Raw genomic sequence first — 23,302 nt, 5'->3', positions numbered from 1 at the left:
TTGCAAACAATTTATAATCGCAGTTGAGTAGCGAAATAGGCCTATAGGAGTCCATATACTTTGGTGACTTACCTGACTTCAGGATTAATATAATGTTTGCCTCATTCCACGAAGGAGGCAGAGAGGCCTTTCCCCAAAAAATATGATTAAATAACTGGCAGATAGTTGGTGACAATGTGCCTATCATAGATTTGTAAACTTCGACCGGGAGACCGTCTGGCCCAGGTGTTTTTCCTCTTTTAACTCCTTTAATAGCCCGTTCAACCTCTAGCTGGGATATTTCTTGATTAGGTACGCCCTTTAGCTCTTCAGATAGAGGCTTCAGAAACTCTAACAAGCGTTTAATGCCTGCTCTTCAACCCTGAGAAATATTCATGAAAGGCAGCCGCTATACCTTTACTATCGTCAAATCTGACTCCTCAACTCTTACTTCTTTAATCAGATTGCGAACTTGATCTTTTGTCACCTTCCAAGCTAACCGTTTATTGCTCCCCTCACCATATTCAAAGTGCACAAGCTGACTGGCATCCCATTTCTCCTTAACCCTTTGACTCAGAATTCTGACTAGATCTGATTTTAACTCAGCTAATTCTAGCAGCCTCCTTTCATCTGTCACAGATCCACCACAATTTACAATGTCAGCCTCACACTGACGAACTTTCTTCTCTATATCTGTGACCTTACTGTAATATAGTCTCCTCTTCCTCGCACCCAGGCCACCCAATCTACCCCGCAGAAATGCCTTGCCAGTGTCCCAAACAATATCAATACTAGCTGATCCCAATTTTTTTTCAAGAAAAACTTCTATCTCCTCTCTCAAAACTTCCAATGCTTCCTGGTCATAGAGGACCGTACGATCTAGCCTCCAGATTGAACCCGATATGCCATCCTCTAATTCCAGCGACAGTGTAATGGCTGAGTGGTCCGAAAGATGCACACCAAAATGGCCCACATAGGTCACACAATCAACTAACCTAGAATCCAACAAAAAAATAATCAATACGTGATTTATGATTGTATTTTTTGTTATAAAATGTGAATCTTAGTTTCTGGCCAGACCTAAGGCTCCAAATATCGCACAAACCCAGCTGGGCGATCATCATCCAAATCTTATTCGACATTTTAAAGTTAACCATTGCTCTACTCTTTACTGATCGATCCAAATTCGGATCCAACACAGCATTAAAATCGCCAGCCATAATTATCTTTCCAGAAAAACTCAATAATTCCCTGGCCAACTCATCTAATAGACCAACGTCATCCTGATTCGGACCATAATAACCAATAACAACAAACATTTCTCCACCCATCTTTAATTTCACAATCAGCCATCTTCCTCTTACATCAGCAGCATCCCCCTCCACCGAAATATTTAGCCCATGCCTAATTAGAACTGCAACTCCTTTCGTGACCTCTGTTTGTGGGGTATAAACTGCTTGGGCCACCCACCGCTGTGTAGAAAAAAGTTCCTTACTTTCAGCCCCTGATAAATGGGTCTCCTGCAAAATTATAATTTGAGTCGAAGAATGCCTTAAATAATTCAAAATAAACTCTGTCCTCAATTTCACACGTAACCCATTAATATTCCAAGATAGGATTCTCAGCTCCCTTAAATTAACCACACTCATGACAGCTTAAACCAACCCACACAAAAGGCCTGACAGCCAAAAGGCTTCTGAGGAATTTTCCAATATTTCACCCCCTTCTCATTTCCCCTACCCTCACCCTTACCCTTACCCTTCCCCTCTACCGCTACTCGACCCGCCCTCTCCTCTAAGGTCCCCCCCCACCCTGGAAAACCCAACCTGACTACCCATTGGGTGCCAACTGCGGAAGGTGCGCCTAATCACTAAACTAAAATAAAAATAAAAGTGCACCTGCACGGCAACAGACCAGAAGAGAACAATCCGAAGACATAATATTTGCTTAACTCAGCTTAATCACAAACTTGCCTCTTGACATTGTTCCAAAAAATTATCCACCTCCTCAACTAATCGAAATGAGTGCATTTTGTTATTCCACATAACCTTGAGGAGAGCTGGAAACTTCAGTTGAACTGAATCTCCAAGCATCCTCAATGGCTCAATCTACTTACCTAACTTCCATTGCCTATTGGCGGTTACCGGGGACAGATCCGATCTTACCTCGACCTTAGCACCATCTACCTCAATAGTTTTCTTCTTCAGAGCGGCAGCCAGGATCTTTTCTTTCAAACCGTACGTCAAAAAATTAATCAAAATCCTCCTGGGCTTTGGGCGGTTTGGGTTCAACCTGAAGGGATCACGGTGCACTCTCTGAATATCTCTTAGAATTACAGGCTGCACACAGGTGAAATACGTATATCGGAATGATAATCGATATGAAGTATTCAAAGTCGAGAGTGCTAAGGTGCCCTAGTAGAGAAGCATCCTCTGTCGAAATAGTTCTAAGTGGTCCGGCTCGTTTGCGAAGACAGGAGGGACATCCATTTTTAATTTACCAAGATGGTAAGGCAAACGACGCAGCACTGCCAGTTCAACAGGAACTCCACAGAAATAGGTCACCGGCTATGGAGTGAAGAGTAGCAAATGACTTGATAAAATTTCTAGCAGAGTAGTCACTTAAATATTGCTTAGTAGTTATAAAAAAAAATAGCCTGTCTTGAAGTGGAGGATGCGTTAAAAAATAAGGGAGTCATTTGAGCAAATTGTAAAGGAAGGTCACTTTTTTTTTTAAAACGAATGCTGTTCTCTGTGAATATTAGCTGAGTGAAAGATATGTGTGTGAGCAGATGCTACGTTAAGTTCTAAATGTGACAATAGAGCTGTGGTTCATGTCTTCCGATTCAAGGTCGGTATTCGCTGCCAGATGGAAATATCAAGGATCGCCTGCGTGGGGTAGATAATCTACATTCTTAAAGAAAAGCAAATGGAGAGTTATTTTTACCGCGTTAGCTTTCTCGTTTAAAAAGTTATAGTGATTTTCATTATATGTTTAGAAAGTATCACTGATGAAGAATGAAAAAAATCGTTATAATAACAGGGACTAGTGTATTTTTGAAAAGGTGTGTAACATTACAGGAATTGTAATGAAATAAAAAATGTAATTGAAAGTGTATGGTTTAAAAATGAAATTTAAAGGTTTAAAGCAGGAGTTTTCAAAGCGGTCCTGGAGGGCCACATGCATGGTAGATTAAAAAAAATTACTACATATTTTTCAATGGGATTATGTAAAAAATATGTGTCTTTATGTACTATTTAGTTTTTCTGCCTGTCGCCTATTCTTTGAGTTTTACTATTGCTGTGTCTTATAAATTTACCAGGGGCGGTTCTAGGGTCATGGTGGCCTTGGGGAGGGAGGGTAGGTAGGGGGCTTTGTAACAGGGGGTCCGGGTGGGGTGGAGTGCGGAGTTCAGTGAAGAGGGGGGGGGGGTCAGGGTGTTTGGTAGTGGAACAGAGTCAGAGGACGCCAAATTTCTGGTATGGGCTGCCACGCAAATATGTATCCATCCTCAGAGGATTATTATATTAAGGATATATATTAACATGGTGGCCCCTGGGGTTTGGTGGTCCTGTGCAAGTGTACTGCTTGCATGTGTCTAAGGCTGGCCCTGTATTTTTTGTCTATGGACATGGGGCCTTATTTATAAAGGCCTTGCGCCACCGGTGCGTCACTTTTTCCCATGTTAAAAGTGACGCACCGGCGGCGCAAGGTCTTCATAAATAAGGCCTTTGTTTTTTTGTGACTTGGGCTTTTAGTTATGAAGGCCTACTGTTGCAGGTGCATCAGTTTTAACATGGGAAAAAGTGACATATCTGTGGCGCAATGCTTTTATAAATGAGACATTTTGTATCTTGTTTTAATGACAGAGGATTTTAACTTATCAGTTATGCTTGTTCAATGCTATAATGGCAGTATATTGTGTAGGAAATAAGTTTGTAATAAGTTAATAACATTTTATTATTTCCTTTCTTATAGTGTTTGGTGCCTGAAAGCAACAACCTGCCTTTTAAATTATACAATTTGAGGAAATATATTCTTTTTTTCAGGTGAGTTACTTTTTTTGCTTTGGCAATTTCTTTGGGTGCTGATGAAAATAATAAAGAATATTTTTTTAAATGTTTGGAACATGATTTTATCTTATATTTTTCACATGTGGTTCTATCTGCTTATACTAGATATGTATTTTGAGAAGTTCTCCATTGACAGTTGAAATTATCTTTTAATGAGCTTGGTGCATGTGTTGTTTTGGAAGGAGTTCAGATTTACGGATCATTGGAGTATAATTCTTTCAGGTTTACTTTAATTAATTCTTGTGAAGTGCTCATTATTTTTGAAATCTTGTTGTATTATGTTTGGCAGTGTTTCTCCTTTATTTACAGAGAGGTATTATGATATGGTTCTAAATGTAATGGGCATCTTTCCTGCATATCTGTGATTATACTATGTATAGGCACTGTTTTACATATTAATGCAGAGCTTTATTATGAGGTGGTTCTTCATGGTTAGTATGACATTTTGCATATGCTATGACATTTACATGGTGAGTATGCTGTTGAAACATAAAAGGAACTGTCTCTGTGGGAAGTAGTAATCTGTTAAGTGAATGCTATGGTTTGTATAGTGTGATCCTTTTCTTCAGAGTGCATATAATTTATATTGCACTTTGTAGTGATGAACTCAAAAAATGGGTCTGTAAAAATTATTGTACAGGTAATAAATATTTCTGATATCTAGAAAATCTAAAAATAAATTTTACAGTGAAATGTCTTTTAACAACAGTAATTATTTAATGGAAAAAAAAGATCTGTGTAAAAGTTTAGGGTTATATTGCCAATTTCTTTTTCAAAACAAGAGGAATGTGGTATCTTACAATATATAGAGTTAATAAGTTAGAGATTATAAAAATATATGTAGTTTAAAAATTAGTAAAGGTACTTTTCAGTTATACACTTATGAAAAAAGATATAATTTAGTCTCTATATTTTTTTAAAAGGATACAGAAGAATAAAAACAGTCTAGTTATGGAGAATTGGTCAGAAGACAATGAAATTCATTTTGACATCATTAACGAAGTGATGGAGGAAATTTTAGAAGCGGTGTTTCGAGAGGAAATAGATGAAAATGATGATTTCATGGACATTTCTTTAGACTCAAATTCAAATTCAAATTCAAAATACTTTATTCGGTTAAAAAAGAATAACCATAAAAGTAGCATGAAAGGTACAATTTACAAGGGGTCAAGTAAGCATTATTTAAAATCACAAAGGAAAAACACCAAAATTAAGTACATATGTGCAACATAGAAAATTAGTTCATTTGAATTGATTTACGACACTTAAAAACTGATTTTAAAAATTCGGCAAGTGAGGCTACCATAAGAACAGTTTCCATTTTCTGGCACTCTAAAAACGCTAAGCGACATCTATATACATTTAAATCTTTAAGAATAGGGATGATAAGTTTCCTTCGGAAAAAAGTATAAAATTTACAAAAAAATAGTATATCTATATCAGATTGTGGGGACACATCATCACATGAGCAAAAACATAGATCTTTCGCCCAACAATTCATCACGGGAAAAGATAATGTCCTAAAAACAATGTTAAGTCTAAACCGGGTTAAAAGGAAGCGTTCATGGTTGGACATATACAATGATAAATATGGCTGTAATTTCTCTCCACATAAAATATCCTGATGAGCAGAAACAGTCTTTTTACTATCCTGCTCTATATGTCTTTTATCCCTGAGGTAGGACATACACAAATTTTTCAAGTCTCTTCTAGATATGTATGCCACTGATAGTGGATCCTCAAAGTATTGGGGGCAGCTTAATTCTTCGAGAAAGTTTCTGACATAGCATATCCATTTCAAATCATTAATATTGTCCAATGCTAAGATATCCTTTAAAATAGCCCGGTTAACCACACATTCATTGTTTGTCCAAACCCTATGCCAAAGAAGGATTGGCTGAACCTTAATCGTTTCAGTAACATAAGGTACTCCCAGTTCAGCGTGGCATATCATAGTCGCAGTACTTTCGGGCACGGACAAGGTGTAACGTAAAAACTTATTTTCCATAGTTTGAATTGAACTAATATTTGAGTAACCCCACAAACCTGATCCATAGGTGGCTACAGATAAGCAAGTCGCATTGTAAATAGTTAAAATTTCCTTTATGGGTTTTTTTCCTAATTTTTTCATGAAACATTTTAAGGCCATAATAGTTTTTGAAAATAACAGAGATCTGGCATAAATTGCAGTAGTCCATGAGCCACTTTCATGAAACAATATCCCCAGATATGGGAAGGTGGGGGTCCTTTCTAAGGGATTGGAATTTATAAAAATTGGCTTCAAATGCTTGCTTGTTCTTGACCCACAATACATAGACAAAGTTTTGGAGCAATTAATTTTCAAGTCTAAGCCAAGCATGAAACTGTTAAAAGATGTAACCAAAGTTTGTAAAGCCATTGGGGCGCGTGCCATCAAAACAGCATCGTCAGCGTACATCAGGGCAGGGACAGGCCTCCCACCCACCATAGGCATGTCCCTACCCTCCTGCACGAGGTGCTTTTCCAATCCATTTATATATAACAAAAATAAAAAGGGGGCTAAAACGCACCCTTGGCGGACACCCCGACCAATCCCGAATTGTCTACTGCATTCACCATCTTTCCCATATCGGACACTTGCGGTGGCCCCGGAATATAGATCTCTCAGAAAGCATATAATAGCATTGTCTACCCCCAGTTCAGCCATAATTGCCCACAATTTATTATGTGACACACAATCAAAAGCTGATGATAAATCAACAAAAGTGAGGTATAGACGTTGTTTTTTAACCTTTATATACTTCTGCTGCAAGGTAAACAGATTCAATCCTTGCTCTATGGTCCCTAAACCCCTTTGGAACCCAAATTGAAAATCGCTTAACACCCCGTTGTCTTCAGCCCAGCTTTGCAATTTAACTAAAACCACTCTCCCCAAAATTTTATAGAAGAGTCCAATAAAGAAATTGGCCTATAGCACGTGCAATTTAGCCTGTCCCCTTTCTTAAAGATTGGGACTATGACCGATGTAAACCAAGTAGGAATTAGACTATTTGCCAAAGCAACATTAAAAAGCTGGACTAGCAATGGCCCCCATAATTCGATGTTAGCCTCATAGAGGTCTGCTGGTATACCGTCAGGTCCAGCCACCTTACCCCCCTTAGTCGCCTTCAAGCTCGCAAGAACTTCAGGAAGGGTTACAACCAAGACTTTAGATGTATCTAGATTTAACAGCGTAGGGTCCTGGCCTGTATCAAGACTGGTTCCACAGCTCTATAAAGGGAGGAAAAGTGAGTCACCCACTCATCTTCTGAAACGGCGATTTCCATGCGTGCCTTTTGTTCGTATAGGAGGGGGGTGTTAATAACCTTCCAAAAAGCAGCCGGATCCTTTGATTGTGACGCCGCACACAAATTGTCCCAAGCCTCCCTTTTTATCGAGGCCTTCCTGTCCTTCAATACTATGTTATAGTCCCTCCTCAAATTTCTAATTAGGGTTACATCCCGTGGTCTTTTGTGAATCGCATATCTCAGCTTTGTTAAGGCTTTAGTGCACTTTTTGTCGAACCATTTCCTATTGGACTTTAGGGAGTTTTTCTTTGCAACCCACAATGCCTCCTTAATTGTGGTAGAGATGATATTAAAATGGGTTAATATTTCACTACTCTCGGCATATTCATCCAAACAGATCAAAAAGCTACTCGTGCACTTATTCAGTAATGTGGACAAAAAATCAACCGGGACCACTCTACTCCATTTAAGGTTATAACCATTTTGGGTACCCAACTTCACATCCTGCACCATTTGGTTTGGACATACTCTATTATCGGGTGCAGCAAACAGGTTCTCCATTTTTATTACCTGTGGAAGGTGGTCACTCAGTGGTAAGTCCATGATACTCGAGCTAATCAATCTAAATTGCTGCTCACATTCGCGGGCACCGGATCTAAATGAATTGGGTCTTGATTCTTACCAATATGGGCTTTTTTCCCTTTGCGAATGGTGGATTTAATGGGCTTTTGTTTATTACTCTTTTGTTTAGGGATTGCCCCCTCTTTCATGCCCCTTTCAATTAAGGCACTAGCTGTGGATATGTTTTCAGTCTCATTAGCAGCTAGGCCACTATCCACTAATAAAGAGAGATTGGGGGTTGCCTCCAGGCCTTCCTGGGAGCCTGGAGCATTATAGCCCCCATCCTTGTGTACCATTACAAGAGTGTTCGGAACAGATACAGTAATGGGAGTACAAGCTTGTGCAATATGGCCTAAAGAGGAACGCTTAGCCATAGCTAAATCTTGAGATACCCTTCTGTCCATGAGTATGATCCCTTCGTCAATTAGGGCATGGGTACGGACGATAAACTCGTCGAGGGTACCAGTCAGCTTTTTTACTCCAGCAGCTGCCATGCTTCTGGTCTCTGGGCAGGTCATTTCAGACCCAAATAATATCCAACAATATAGCAGGTGAAAGTGTTGGCCAATAATAATTACTAATCTCGGGATGTCAATATCCTAATGGCGCACGATGGTAGGTAGCTAAAACGCTTTGCCAACTTACTGTTCTGATATCCCGCTGTCCATGAGCTAATAGCAATCGGGTAGAATTTCTGGCCCAGGCTAGGCTCCTTGTTGTAAATATTTAATTTACTATCTTAATTTCTATGCAGGTAAGTACTTAATCAATAATAACTCAATCGGAAAGAAAGAAAACAGAGTCCGTGGTGTTAGAGTTCTTAGGGGTTTTATTCCTTAAAAAGGAATTATTCCGGAATAGGATATCATGTTCCTGCAACCACACGGGGTTCAGGAAGGGATAGAGCAATGTTTTATTGACAATACATAGCTTATATACTTAATTTACATCATAGGAAGCAATATAGTAGGCGTAACAGCTGAGAGTAGACAAGATAACAGCATCCACGTGTTACTAGTACGTAATCAGAAGGCGTGGACTAGGCGTAACTGGAAGTGTGCTCTAGAAACGTCACAGGTAGGTGTCACATGTGGGTGGCACTAAATCAGGAATGTTGCAATGTCAGCAGAAATCAGAAGCTTGGATGCGTGCGCAGCTGCATGACGTGTGATTTGGCGTGAAACTGGAGGGTGCAGGGGGCTTGACATTTGCACTGACGGAAAGAGACAGAAGTCTGTCATGTCAGATCAACTTGTGCTTCTATCATATCTGATATCTGATGTTTTAGGAACGGAGCTATCTGGGCGGAAAGGTCTCTGGGGCAGAAGCTATTCTATACTGACTGTGAGTGCGTGTATAAGCGCCTGAGTGTCTGCATGAGAAGCGTGGGGGCATGGGCCTTCCATGGGAGCATGGTAACAGAGGCTATGAATTACTTGCACGGAGACAGGCCGGCCCTTTGGCTCTGCAGCTGGGGAATGTTTACTGAAACTAGTAGGCAGGAATGTATCTTCGAGGAGCGGAACAGATAACTCGAAGGTTGTAGTCGGTCTTGGCAGGCAGCAGGCTGAGCTGAGCGTGGTGGGCCGCGCTAGAAGTAAGGCAGAGTTCACGGGTACGGGGGCAGCCTGGGCTGAGGCTTTCAGAGTCAGAAGGAAGAAAAAGGCTCGATGGCAGAAATTCTGGGCCTGCTTTGCCAGAGCTGAAAAACATGTAGAGTACACTACAAAAAGACGTTGGCATAGCATACTTGGGAACGGACTATCCAACCCATTCAGGGTGGGTCTGAAAGAGGACATGTTAACGTTGGACGCAAATGTATTTGCGTCTTCATAGCTGGCACAGGAGGGAAGTTACATGCACTTTAACTCGTACATGGAGACGGTGGGGTACACGATAGGGAACATAACTTGACCAAAAATTTATATTTCCTCATTCCCTCCTTGTTCCCTACGGACCCTTCATGATATATCGATCATCATAAATTGATCAGTTTGTTCTTGTAACATAATTTGTTCGTCTCTCTTCCGTTGTCTGTTTGAGAGAAAACTGGAATGTTCAATGCACGATGTGGCACACAGTCCACATATCGCCGGCCCACACTGTAGGCACAGGCAGCAGCTGAATACTATGACAAGGCCAAAGCCTAGGAAGGATAGGATCTTCCATCCCCAAGCGGACAACGTTGTCCAGAACCAACCGGACCAAGTCCAGGTGCCTGGAGTCTGATGTATTAAACTTGCAATTTTGTGAAGACGTGTAATAGCTTTGTATACAGATGGCGCGTTTTCTGGAATGAAAACACAGCAACTTGACCCGATGACCTTACAGGCTCCACCTCTATCTGCCAAGATGACGTCAATAACAAGACGATTCTGAAGGACAACAACCCGCATGGCAGATTGCTCCTCTGTTAGGTTACCTAAGGCGGAGGCAGTTTCATGTACTACAGCTTCAAGGGTTCTAGTTAATCTACGTATTAATTTACTGTTTTGGACGGGGCCTAAAAAGAAAAAGAATCCTTTATTAAAATCGGTGTATTGTTCCCATGCCGTTTCTGTATAGTCGACAAGCGGGAGATCTCTTCGGAGTCTATTCTTTACTAGATTTGTGTTTCTGTGATAATCAGGAGGAGCTAAAAAAACAGGTGGCAGAAGGAATGCAATATAACAGGTACCATCCCAATCTGGAGGCAGACGTATGTATGCGGTATGACCACAAACAAAATAAGAATGACGGGTAGCTTTAAAGGATGATTTACCATGATCACTGAATTCGACCACAGTAGTACATTTACTATGACCTAAGTGTACTGAACCTTTCTTTCTGACACATAATTCACCAGTGACTGGTAATACTGACATAGCGGGCAGGACTGGTGCAGCTTCGGATTCAACAGTAAGAATCATAAGGTTAATTGTGTAATTACTTAATCCATATACTTCATTTTCTAGATCAGTTCCTATTCTAATGGGGAGTCCCTCCTTATCAGGGTAACAGACATTGAGCAGGACTAAGTTCAGGTTTCCCCAAACCCAGTTCCCGTCGAGAACAGCAATATCAGGATCTAAGGAATTAATTATTTTGAACCATGCACCACAGGAGCCGTTATGAGTGAACGGGTACGGAAAGAGGGGCAGAGCTCCCTTGTAATTCTGGTAGGGAGGGAGTCGGCCACATATCCAGCAATTTGTAGCGTTATTAGTCTGATGGGAGTGGTGTAACATACTAATGAATGTGTTGTTGCGCAGCGCAAGTCTGTAAGAAAGTTCATGTGGAGGTAACTCGCTAAAAGAATGTTCAGCAGAAACATTGTAAGCAGATTGTTCACGCTTGAAAATAGGGCAATAGATTGGAAGAAGTACACTTGCAACAATTATCAGAATACTTAGAAAAAACATAATTAATAATGTCACTATACAGTGACTACGCAGTGATTTGCAGTATGTACGTTTCTTGAATTGTCTCTCTCTCTCTCTATCTCGATCTAGGGGATACATGTCAGAAACTATTTAACCGATTCACCTAGGGGAGGACTTAAACAATTAAACTGTCTGACTTGCTAGATCGAAGCTTGAGTCGGTACTCCTCTTGGGGAGTTTTCTCTCGTTCAGGTAATTTAAAGTCACTAGATTTAATACAGTCTTTGGTGGGGGTGGGCGAGTCAGGGTCTGATTTCAGTTCATTACATAATTTAATATGACTCGTGTGGACCCACCCCTTTCTGCCCTCCAACTTCACAGCGGTCCTTGTAGTAAGAAGGACGGTCTTCGGTGCTTTCCAGCGGGGCTCCAACGGGCTTTTCCTGTCAAAGTTCCTCACAAGGACCATGTCGCCAGGACGGACATCATGTGGCTTTACATCAGTGTTGTCAGGAAATGCTGCGGCAACCTGTGAACGACATGATTGGAGTGCAGACATCAAGGAGGCAAGGTAATCTGTCAACATGTTACAATCAACATCGGTAATTTTCTTAGGAATGGGCGTCCCCCACATATTCGGTGGTCTGCCAAAGACCACTTCGTACGGGGATAGTCCTGATCTCGAATGTGCAACCATTCTCATATAGAACAGTGCAACTGGCAGGGCGACTATCCAGTCGACCCCTTTCTCCTGGCATATTTTGGCAAGGCGTATCTTGAGTGTCTGGTTATGCCTCTCTACAAGGCCTGCGGCTTTGGGATGTCGGACACAGTGGAATTTCCACTGATATCCTAGCAAAAGGGAAACATGCTTCATAAGTTCGGATGAGAACGGCTGTCCGTTATCTGAGTACACGACACGAGGCAGGCCGTATCGTGGGAAGAATTCTCGAACCAGCTGCTTGGCAGTGGTCGGAGCAGTGTAATCTGAGACTGGGTATGCTTCGGTCCAACGAGACAGTGCACAAACAACTACGAGGACATATTTGAATCCTCGACAACGGTCCATCTGGATATAATCCATCTGGAGGACTTCAAAAGGGTGATCGGGAGGATGACATCCACCTTGCTCTACGGGGACGCTTTTACCTGGATTGAACTGACAACAGATCATGCAAGTACGCACTTTCTGTTTTGCTGCTGCTCGTAAGTGTTTGTTGTACCAGAGATTCTGTAAACTGTCTAACATAGCTTTTTCTCCTAGATGTGCAGGACTATGTGCTGTATTTATCATGATTTGAACCATCGAGTCGGGGAGGAACCATGTAGGTTTTCCCTTTGTGACCCATCCTTGATCTGTCTGGATCCCTCCTAGTTCGGTCCATTTCTTTATTTCATCTGAAGTGGCATGTGTCTGGATATCGATTACGTCTAGGGTGGGATCCCTGACTGACATACACTGAGTTGGTACTATTGTCTTTGTCACATCAGTAGTCTGGGTGTGAGTCAATGCTGTATGTTTCGCTGTCTGATCTGCCAGGTCTTTACCCTGGGAAACAGAATCTGTAATCTTAGTATGTGCTTTACACTTCATGACTGATATGCCTGAGGGCAAATGTATTGCCTCTAATAATGCTTGAATGAGGGGACCGTGTTGGATCTTGGCACCATGAGAGGTCAAAAAACCTCTTTCTTGCCATAACATGCCGAAGTCGTGTACGACTCCGAACGCATAGCGGGAATCAGTGTATATGTTAACATTTCTGTTCTTGGCTAGACTACAAGCTCGGGTCAGAGCGATGAGCTCCGCTGCTTGAGCAGACAATGTGTCAATACGGTGTGTTTCTTTAACTTCAGTTTCAGTGGTCACTGCATATGCGGCCACTAATTCTCCTGTACTTGTTCTCATGCATGAACCGTCCACATAAAGTGTCAGGTCTGGATTTGTCAGTGGAACATCTGTTAGGTCTCGTCGAGGTTTTGTTACTGTATTAATGATCTCTATGCAATCATGCGGTGTTGGATCGGTCATACTTGCAGGTAACAATGTTGCGGGGTTCAAGATGCTACAGCGTCTGATTTCTATGTGTGGCTGGAATAGTGTCAATTCATAACCTGTCAATCGTGCTATGGTCAAGTGTTGAGTCTGGGTTCTGTTTAAAAGAACCTCTACAGAATGTGGAACTTGAACTGTTAATGGATGTCCTAAAACAATTGAATCACTCTGTCTGATTGCTAATGCTGTTGCTGCTACTGACTTTAAGCACGCAGGGAGTGCCTGGGCTACTGAATCCAATGTACTCGAAAAATAAGCACAAGGCTTATATGAACCTGCTTGGTCTTGAGTGAGGACAGACAGTGCTGTACCTTCACGTTCTGTAACAAAAAGTGTAAAAGGTTTGCTGTAACATGGTGTCGCTAGAACTGGTGCTTGGCATAATGCTTTCTTTAATTCCTCAAAGGCTTGTGTATGTTCCTGAGTCCAGGGAAGGACAGTCGAAGTCGCTGCCTCCTGCGTTGTTAACTGAATGAGTGGTTTGGCTAGAAATGCATACTGAGGAATCCATTGTCTACAGTACGAGGTGAGGCCTATGAAGGCCCGCACTTCCTTTTGTGTCTGGGGTTGTGGCATATTTGCAATTAACTGAATGCGATCGGGAGTGAGCTGTCTCCCCACTTTGGACAGCAAGTGACCCAGGTACACAACTTGCTGAACACAGAATTGTAGCTTCGAAGGGGACACCTTGTGTCCCTTGTCGGCCAGAAAATGTAAAACTGTCAGTGATGCTTGTTCACATTCGGGCTCACTTCGTGCGGTGATCAGCAGATCATCGACGTATTGCAGTAAATCGGTGTTAACTGGCATTGTGATACAATCAAGTTGTCTTTTCAGTGCTTGACTATAGATGCTGGGGCTTTCTGTGAATCCTTGAGGTGCGCGTGAAAATTTGAAACTGCGTCCATTTAAACTGAATCCGAAGAGATATTGGCTCTCTGGATCAATAGGTACGCTGAAGAAGGCGTTCTTGAGGTCAATTACAGTAAAGAACGTTGCTTCTGAATCAATAGCAGTCAATAAGGATGAGATGTCGGGAACCACAGGGTACTGTGGAATAATGCATTTGTTCAGTTCTCTTAGATCAATCACCAGCCGATATATACTGGCGGTGCATTGGGATCAGTACGTTTAAGAATCGGAATGATGGGTGAATTACAGATATTGGAGTCGGTCTCTACAACCACTCCCTGGGTAATGAGCTCTTCAATTATTTCCAGTAAAGCCACTACAGCATCGGGCGGTAACTTGTATTGTCTGATTCTGGGTAAAACTACACCTTGTTTGAGTGTAACACGGTATGGGGTAATGTGCATACAACCTACATCAGTTGGGCCTTTTGCCCACAGGTGGTCTGGTACATTTTTCAATCTGACATCAAACTCACGCAACATATAATGACCCTTGAAATCCCGCAGAAAGAGTCTGACTCCCTCCGGGGAACAGCAGATCACGGCTCCTAGAGCCTTCAATGTTTTAATTCCTAACAGATTTTCTGGACATGATTTCGTAAGTAACAAGTCTGTAACACGTGATAATGGACCCACAGCTAGGGGAACTGGTTCTGATACCTCATTTACAATGGGCTTTCCTGAAAAACCAAGGGAAACATTCTGTGAGCCTGAGAGGGGTGCCCCTGGAACTTCCTCATGACTGATTGTGGTGCGACTTGCCCCTGTGTCAATTAAAAACTTTCTGTCTTTTCCCAATACTTGACTGTGTACATAAGGACCCTCTTGATCTACAGGAATCTCAATAAGAGGCAAGCCACCCTCCCTCTCTAGGCTGTTTCATGTATATCGTGGATAATCGGGGTAAGCGGACTGGGCATACTGGTACATCTGTTGCGAAACTTGCTGAGACGCGGCAATGGGCTGTGGCTGTGATACCGCTACTGTCTGTGCTGTAGGTGATGAAGCATGCGTAGGCTGTGTATTCTGCATGGGCTGCATATTCTGTGAAGACTGATGCTGGTTATGGTCTTGTCTAGACGGATGCGGTCTTTCTTTAGTTTTACCTGTTGCTATGTTATGTTTCAGAACTGGGCATTCATGTACGTAGTGACCTGGCTGCTTGCAATAGTTGCATGTCCCTTTAACGGGAGCTGCCGTGTGACTTGTCTGGGTCGTACTCTTTCTGTGGCCATCGGTTGGGACCGATTGGGCTACTAGCATTTTCATTTTCGTGTCTTTCATACGTTTTTGTTCCTGATCCTGCTCTTCTCTAATTCTGTTCTGATGATATTGTAACATTTGTAACATCTGGGATGGCGTATTGGCTTGCCATGTACTCTCGACCTTGTATACACGGTTTTTAACTGCTAACAGGGAATTTTCGACTAACTTTGATACAAAAAGATGCGGGTACGATTCGCTACTTGGTTTTAGACCACTATTAATAATGAAACATTTCTCGAATCTTGAGTAGAAGTCACTAGTATCTTCGTCGGGTTTCTGTTTACAGGCTGATATTGCATCCCAGTCTTCCTTTCTAGTTGTCAATAATCTTGGCAGGACCTGTACTATCAGACCTGGTAATGCTTTAGTTTTCTCCCAAAGGCCTACCCCTGGGACCCGTTTGTTCTCTTCATCTTCTATTTCTGTCCATACAATCTTTTTCTCTCCCACCTCCCATTCTTTTTCTTTTAGTTTCTCGTAAATGCCCGTGGGCAGCAGTACTTTTAACATTTTCGTGATATCTTCGTACGTATAATCCCCCATCAGTAACATGTCTTTAAGCTCTCTATGAAAACCTGCAGGGTCTTTATCATGGCACGGGACTAGTTTCTTCATTTCTAACAGTTCTAACTTAGTCAGAGGCGTGTGTACATACACTCGTTTCAGGTTATGATCGTCACCCATAACTGGGTGCACTTCTCGTAAGGGGTTCTGACTTTCAATGCCATGCCGACGTTCCATATGATACATTTTCCTTTCTGGGGGCGGGGCGGGAACATATTCGGAGCTTATGAAAGTGTCATATCTATGGCGTTGTTCTAGAATTATTTGAATTAATTTGGTACTTAAACCTCTCCATCTGTCCATGAGTAGTTCTTCTAATGTTTCGTGTAAGGGACCTGGATCAGAATGTTGATTTCTGTATTTCGTGAGAAGGTGCTGAATCATGTATACACCTGCTAATTTCTGCTCGTCTGGGGAAAGGTTCAAGAATGTCTGTGCTACGGTATCATCATTGTATATATCCGGATTTTCAGTCCATAATATGGCTGACCGGGCTAGTTCTTGTTCATCCATAGAATTGAGTACATGGTACCCTACTCGATCTCGAAGCCTTTTATCAGTCTCTTGGAACTGATGTTCAGCAGAATTCGGGTTTGTTAAGGCAGAGAAAAGAACTCTCTTACTTTCTGGACGGATGCCTTTCCTAAGGTAAGTTCCCTTACCTACATATGCTATAGTGTCTGTAGTTTTTTCTGGTTCTTCAGGTTCTTCTTCCCCCTCGGAGGAAGCCTTTTCTTTCTCTTCTTTGTGTACGTCTATCACTGCTTTTCTTATTTTCTTGTACATACCGGCTATGCAAGTCCCCTTGTCGTGTTTTCCTTCATATATATTTTGACCCCACCTGTTGAGTGCATCTAATTCACCCTGATCTGTCTCGGGCCTGTCTCGTTCTCTTATTAGGCAATTTATGAAAAAACGTAATATCTGTTTTTGAACATCAACTTTCTGATGCTCCATGGCATCCTTAATACTGTCGGGGTCTTTCCCAGTCTGAATAAACTGATATATTCTATCTAGATGCTCGTTCATTCCTGGAAACATCAGCAGGAAATCAGTAGCAGATCGTAACCGTAGTGATGCCATTATCATTCTATCGTCTTTGCCGGGTACTGGATCATATCTGCAAACTGTAAGTTGTCCCTTGAATATATCGAGACGGGGTGATTTGTACGTGTAGGGGCTCTGCAAGTCCCCGAGCTGTAACCTGCGTGTTAATGGCGGGGTCTGGGGACCCCCCCATCGCACCCCCTGAGGCGGAAGCTTGGACATTATCTCTCTGTGGAGTCTGTATCTGTACTTGAATTTGTCCTTTAGTAGGGTCAGGTAAACGTGGCTTCGGTAGATTAACTTTAGGTATGGGAGGCGGTGGAGGGGGTGGAACAGGCGGAATATGATCTTGGGGCGGGTTACCACCCCCATCCCCGTCGTTAGGCAGGGCGCGGACAGGCAGATTGGTGTAAGCGGGTGCTACATCCTCTAGATAGGAATTCAGGAATATGTCTTTAGTAGTCTTGTGAGTTACTTTAGTTGGAACCAATGGTGACGGTAGATTTTTCGGTATTTCTGAAATGGCCTCAGACGAACCCTCGGCCGCGAGATACATACCGTTTACGAGGTTATTTCGTGCACGGTCTATCTGTTCTGACTTTACTCAGATCCCCTCAGTAATTAATTCGTTTTCTCGGGCTTTCTCTGATTCTTTAAGTCTGTCCTCTCTACGTAGTTCTTTTTCAGCACGCTTACGTGATTCCTTACGCCAAAACTCTATGGCGTCTTTCTGAGATTGTCTGGCTTTCTTTTTCCATAATGCTTCCTCTACCTTCATGATGCACTCGGCATCCCATGTTCCATTAACTGGCCATCTGTGTCTCTCGTCTAGATGTTTAGTATAGTCGGCCCATAAATCTAGATACACTATGGCATCTATGCCATGCTTGTGGTACATAAAGTTACCAGGAGTATCCTTAGGGGGGATAGGAATTTCTTCCTCTAGTATCCCTTTCCTAGTTCCTATCTGCTTTAACTTGTTGAAAAACGGCATCTTGTTTACTCGATACTGAACGCTCAGTCCTTGCTACTTAATACTAGATACAGCTAGTTATACAAGAACACAATAATGCACATAAAAACAGTCACACTCATACCACGACATTAATCACAAAAAAAGACATTTGCGACATATACGACTATCCCCTATATCAGATGTACTGCTAAACAGCACAGATACACTGCTGAAAACAGTGCAAGAACTTGAATCATCGGATGTACTGCTAAACAGTACAGATACACTGCCTAAAACAGTGCAGACCGGACTTGTGTACCCAAACCCGTCTAGATACGTCCCAGCAATGGTACTCACCGGGAAGCACGGAAAACAGAAGGCCTCGGAAAACTCGACTGGACTGGACTGGACCGGACTCGACTCGACACGTGGATACTTCGGAAAACTGGTGGGCCTCTTGACACCTCGGACCTTGCTTCTTTCGACTAGGCTCTGGTCGGGATCCTCCGCACTCCTCACCGCCTCGTCTGGGTACTGATCGCAATCTTCGTCACCTCCGTGGGCCAGAGGGAGATACAGGAAATCCTGCCGGTACGCGTAGTTTCCTTCTAACTGATGGCAGGGGACAGAGCTTACAACGCACCAACCGGCGCGTGAGGTGGGGGAGGGGTCCCTGTTCGGGCGCCAAAATGTTGTAAATATTTAATTTACTATCTTAATTTCTATGCAGGTAAGTACTTAATCAATAATAACTCAATCGGAAAGAAAGAAAACAGAGTCCGTGGTGTTAGAGTTCTTAGGGGTTTTATTCCTTAAAAAGGAATTATTCCGGAATAGGATATCATGTTCCTGCAACCACACGGGGTTCAGGAAGGGATAGAGCAATGTTTTATTGACAATACATAGCTTATATACTTAATTTACATCATAGGAAGCAATATAGTAGGCGTAACAGCTGAGAGTAGACAAGATAACAGCATCCACGTGTTACTAGTACGTAATCAGAAGGCGTGGACTAGGCGTAACTGGAGGTGTGCTCTAGAAACGTCACAGGTAGGTGTCACATGTGGGTGGCACTAAAACAGGAATGTTGCAATGTCAGCAGAAATCAGAAGCTTGGATGCGCGTGCAGCTGCATGACGTGTGATTTGGCGTGAAACTGGAGGGTGCAGGGGGCTTGACATTTGCACTGACGGAAAGAGACAGAAGTCTGTCATGTCAGATCAACTTGTGCTTCTATCATATCTGATATCTGATGTTTTAGGAACGGAGCTATCTGGGCGGAAAGGTCTCTGGGGCAGAAGCTATTCTATACTGACTGTGAGTGCGTGTATAAGCGCCTGAGTGTCTGCATGAGAAGCGTGGGGGCATGGGCCTTCCATGGGAGCATGGTAACAGAGGCTATGAATTACTTGCACGGAGACAGGCCGGCCCTTTGGCTCTGCAGCTGGGGAATGTTTACTGAAACTAGTAGGCAGGAATGTATCTTCGAGGAGCGGAACAGATAACTCGAAGGTTGTAGTCGGTCTTGGCAGGCAGCAGGCTGAGCTGAGCGTGGTGGGCCGCGCTAGAAGTAAGGCAGAGTTCACGGGTACGGGGGCAGCCTGGGCTGAGGCTTTCAGAGTCAGAAGGAAGAAAAAGGCTCGATGGCAGAAATTCTGGGCCTGCTTTGCCAGAGCTGAAAAACATGTAGAGTACACTACAAAAAGACGTTGGCATAGCATACTTGGGAACGGACTATCCAACCCATTCAGGGTGGGTCTGAAAGAGGACATGTTAACGTTGGACGCAAATGTATTTGCGTCTTCATAGCTGGCACAGGAGGGAAGTTACATGCACTTTAACTCGTACATGGAGACGGTGGGGTACACGATAGGGAACATAACTTGACCAAAAATTTATATTTCCTCATCCTCGGGCCTCTGAGGGCCACAGAGGGCCCGCCCTTTGCCCGGGCTTAGCCCCGGGCGCTCCCCCGCTCGCTCCCGCGCAGCGGATGTACGATAGGTATTAAATCCCTGTTAATGGGATGGGCGGGGTGGGGGCGGGGCCGGCAGGGAGAGCAGGCCAGCTGGCGGTGATCAGGCCCACGCAGGGACTCCTGGTCCACGGAGTCCCTGCTCACAGCTCGCAGCCCTGCCGGTTCACTCGCACAAGCCCCTCCTCCTGGTCAGCTCCCGCGGCGATCCGCGCTGCGGGACCCGTGAAGCGGGTCCGACAAGTCTTGGCTGGTGTCTTTGCTGGTGTCAGCTGGTGTCAGCCCTGTTGCCTGGAGGGCCAAAAAGCAAGTTACTGTTCTCCGGTAAGGTCCGTAGCAGAGGTGTCCCGCTGAAACTGAGTCCAACCCTCTGTTTTGACTCCGTGGGTGGGTGGGGGCGGGGCCGGCAGGGAGAGCAGGCCAGCTGGCGGTGATCAGGCCCACGCAGGGACTCCTGGTCCACGGAGTTCCTGCTCACAGCTCGCAGCCCTGCCGGTTCACTCGCACAAGCCCCTCCTCCTGGTCAGCTCCCGCGGCGATCCGCGCTGCGGGACCCGTGAAGCGGGTCCGACAAGTCTTGGCTGGTGTCTTTGCTGGTGTCAGCTGGTGTCAGCCCTGTTAACTGGAGGGCCAAAAAGCAAGTTACTGTTCTCCGGTAAGGTCCGTAGCAGACTCAGCTTACTTAGAGATGGTAGAAGGAGATGAGGACTATGGACTTGAAGAAGTCCCTGATGAACTAATGTTGGAAGTTCTTCTAAATTATGAAGTTTTGAATAAATAAAAAAAAATTGATAGCAAAGCATTCGTGACGACAGTTTTCTTGATATATTCGTCGATGATGTGCTTTATGAGAGTGATAAGATATGTTCTCATGAAGTGTAAAAGAGATTGTAGTAAAAAAGATTAAAACACCTACAATGACCGATAGTTCTTGAAAAAAGTGTACTATTTGTATGCTTTAAAAATTAGAATAAAAAACTGTCTATAATGTTAAAACAGATATGGAGTGTGATAAATTAAGAACAAACATTCACTACAGGATTTACTACTTTGTTCAGAGATTTTCTGTTATTTTCTGTATTCTCTTAGGAAATGAATCTGTGGTTTTAATTTGTACGGTATATGCTAGTAGTGAACTATAATATTTGTTATTTTTGTGTTTTACAGATTGACAATTTCATAAAAATGTTAAATTAAGATGCCGACCAGAATTGAAAAAAAAAAACTCTACAAACGGACTTACAGTTTGAAGAAGAAAGGAATCGAACAATTTTCAAAGAAAGAGAGGACGGACACAAAGAAGAGTGCTCCTGGTAAGCAAACTAAAAAGTTTTTTAAAGGAATTTTGGATAGGAAAAATGTTAATATTGAAGTCCAGAAGGAGAAAACAATATCAGTATCTAGAAGGAGATATGGAATCAAAGATAAAAATGTTTCTGGAATTAGGAGACAAGAAAAAGAATACAGTAAAACCCGGACTAATCAATTTAGCCAAATCAGGAAGCGTATGTTTTACAACAGAGTAGTTTCGAATTTATTACAAAAGGAGAAAGTTTCTAAAAGAAGATCTGCTTTTCTTAAGAAGAAACAATATATAGAGGGTATCGTTGAGCGCGCATTTGAGATAAAAAGAAAATTATTTATTTTAGTACTTAATAGTATAAATATTCTAAATAAGGCAATTCAAGTTTTAAACGGTAAAAGTAAATGGAAGAGACACATAAATAGGAGTAATTTTTGTAAAGTGTTTTCTGGGAAGTGGATGCATACTTCAACTTCTGAGCCATTTTTCAATGAAGAGAGTTACTTTCAAAGTAACGATCTGTTGCATGCAGTTGACACCAGTGGTCGAGCGTATGAGGTGAAGGATGGTTGTGTAATTGAGAAAGAGAAAATTGTGGTTAGAAATGCAGAAGAGGTTATGGCTGGAGAAGCTTTAGAGGGACGTCCTAATGCTCCTGTTTACAGTTGGAATTGTAGTAGCATTTGTAGTGTACGACAGGATTCAATTGATTTCTTTTGCAATTTCTTACGTAAGTACACTAAAGAAAGTCTAAAAAAAAAATTAAAATGTTGCAAGAATTAGATCAATGCAGAGTGCGAGAAGAAATAGGTCTGCAAGGTCATTCACTGGCTTGTCTTTCTAAAAAAATATGCCAGAGTGTGTTTCATCACTTCAGGATGTTAGCAGTGCATCATACTGAAATGAGAAAATTAGTGAGAAAGTTGTACTATGCAAAAAGTCCAGCACTTAAACTTAAACAGTTAAATAGTGCTCTTTTGCATGGATGTCAATTAGATGTTAAGAAGATTTGTGCAGAAATTGAGGTAAGTTATTTTGGTCCAGAGGAAGACAATGCAGAAACTGATATAATTATAGAAGGAAATGTATTAGAAAATGTTGGACATGTTAATATTGAACATTTTGAACAGGATATAATCAAGTTTAAGGTGATTGCAGGTGAGAAACCAAATTTTTCTTGTGTTTGTTGTCGACGCATTCATTATAAAAGTCAAACTAGGTTAGTTGATTTATATTTAAAAAGTGAAGATGAAAGTAATGGTCAATGGAAAGATTTTGCAACTTATTTGTTGGTGGAAAACTATTTTGATTTGGGTTTTGAGCAACGTGTTTGTAAATATTGTTATAATAAATTAAATGAAAATAAAATGCCTGCTAGAGCTGTTCATAATAATCTAGAGTTGATAAATATTCCATCAGAATTGATGGATTTAAATACTTATGAGACTATTCTGATTCAATGTGTACATCCTTTTCAGGCTATTGTTCGTATGGAGCCTAAGACTGGTAAATTAAATCCTTCAGATTTACAAAGAGGATTAAAGGGTAGAGTTGTGTATTTGCCACTTGATTTAAAAAAAAATATGGAAACAATTGGTGTTGAAAATGTAGAAGAGGAACCTCTAGTTATTCTAGTTAATGGTGTACCTACAAAGAGTAAGAAAATCTGGCAAGATTTAGTGGATGTTAGGAAAGTGAAAAAGGCAACGTTGTATTTAGTGCAAAACAATAAGTACTACAAAGATGTATACGTAGAACAAGAAGATGTAAGTGAAGAAGAGGAAAGTGATTTGTCTAGTGGACAAATTGAAAAAGTTGATGTATCCAGAAGTGAAGAAATTTATGAACATTACAGTGTTCATCCACTGCATTCCAAAGAAGCAATAGGGAATGCTATTGAATTATTTCAGTTGAAAAAGGC

Source organism: Lissotriton vulgaris, chromosome 3_1 (assembly GCF_964263255.1).
Source record: "Lissotriton vulgaris chromosome 3_1, aLisVul1.2, whole genome shotgun sequence".
NCBI classification, from domain to species: domain Eukaryota; kingdom Metazoa; phylum Chordata; class Amphibia; order Caudata; family Salamandridae; genus Lissotriton; species Lissotriton vulgaris.
The sequence above is the reverse complement of the archived record's forward strand: the minus strand, read 5'-3'. Positions refer to the sequence as shown.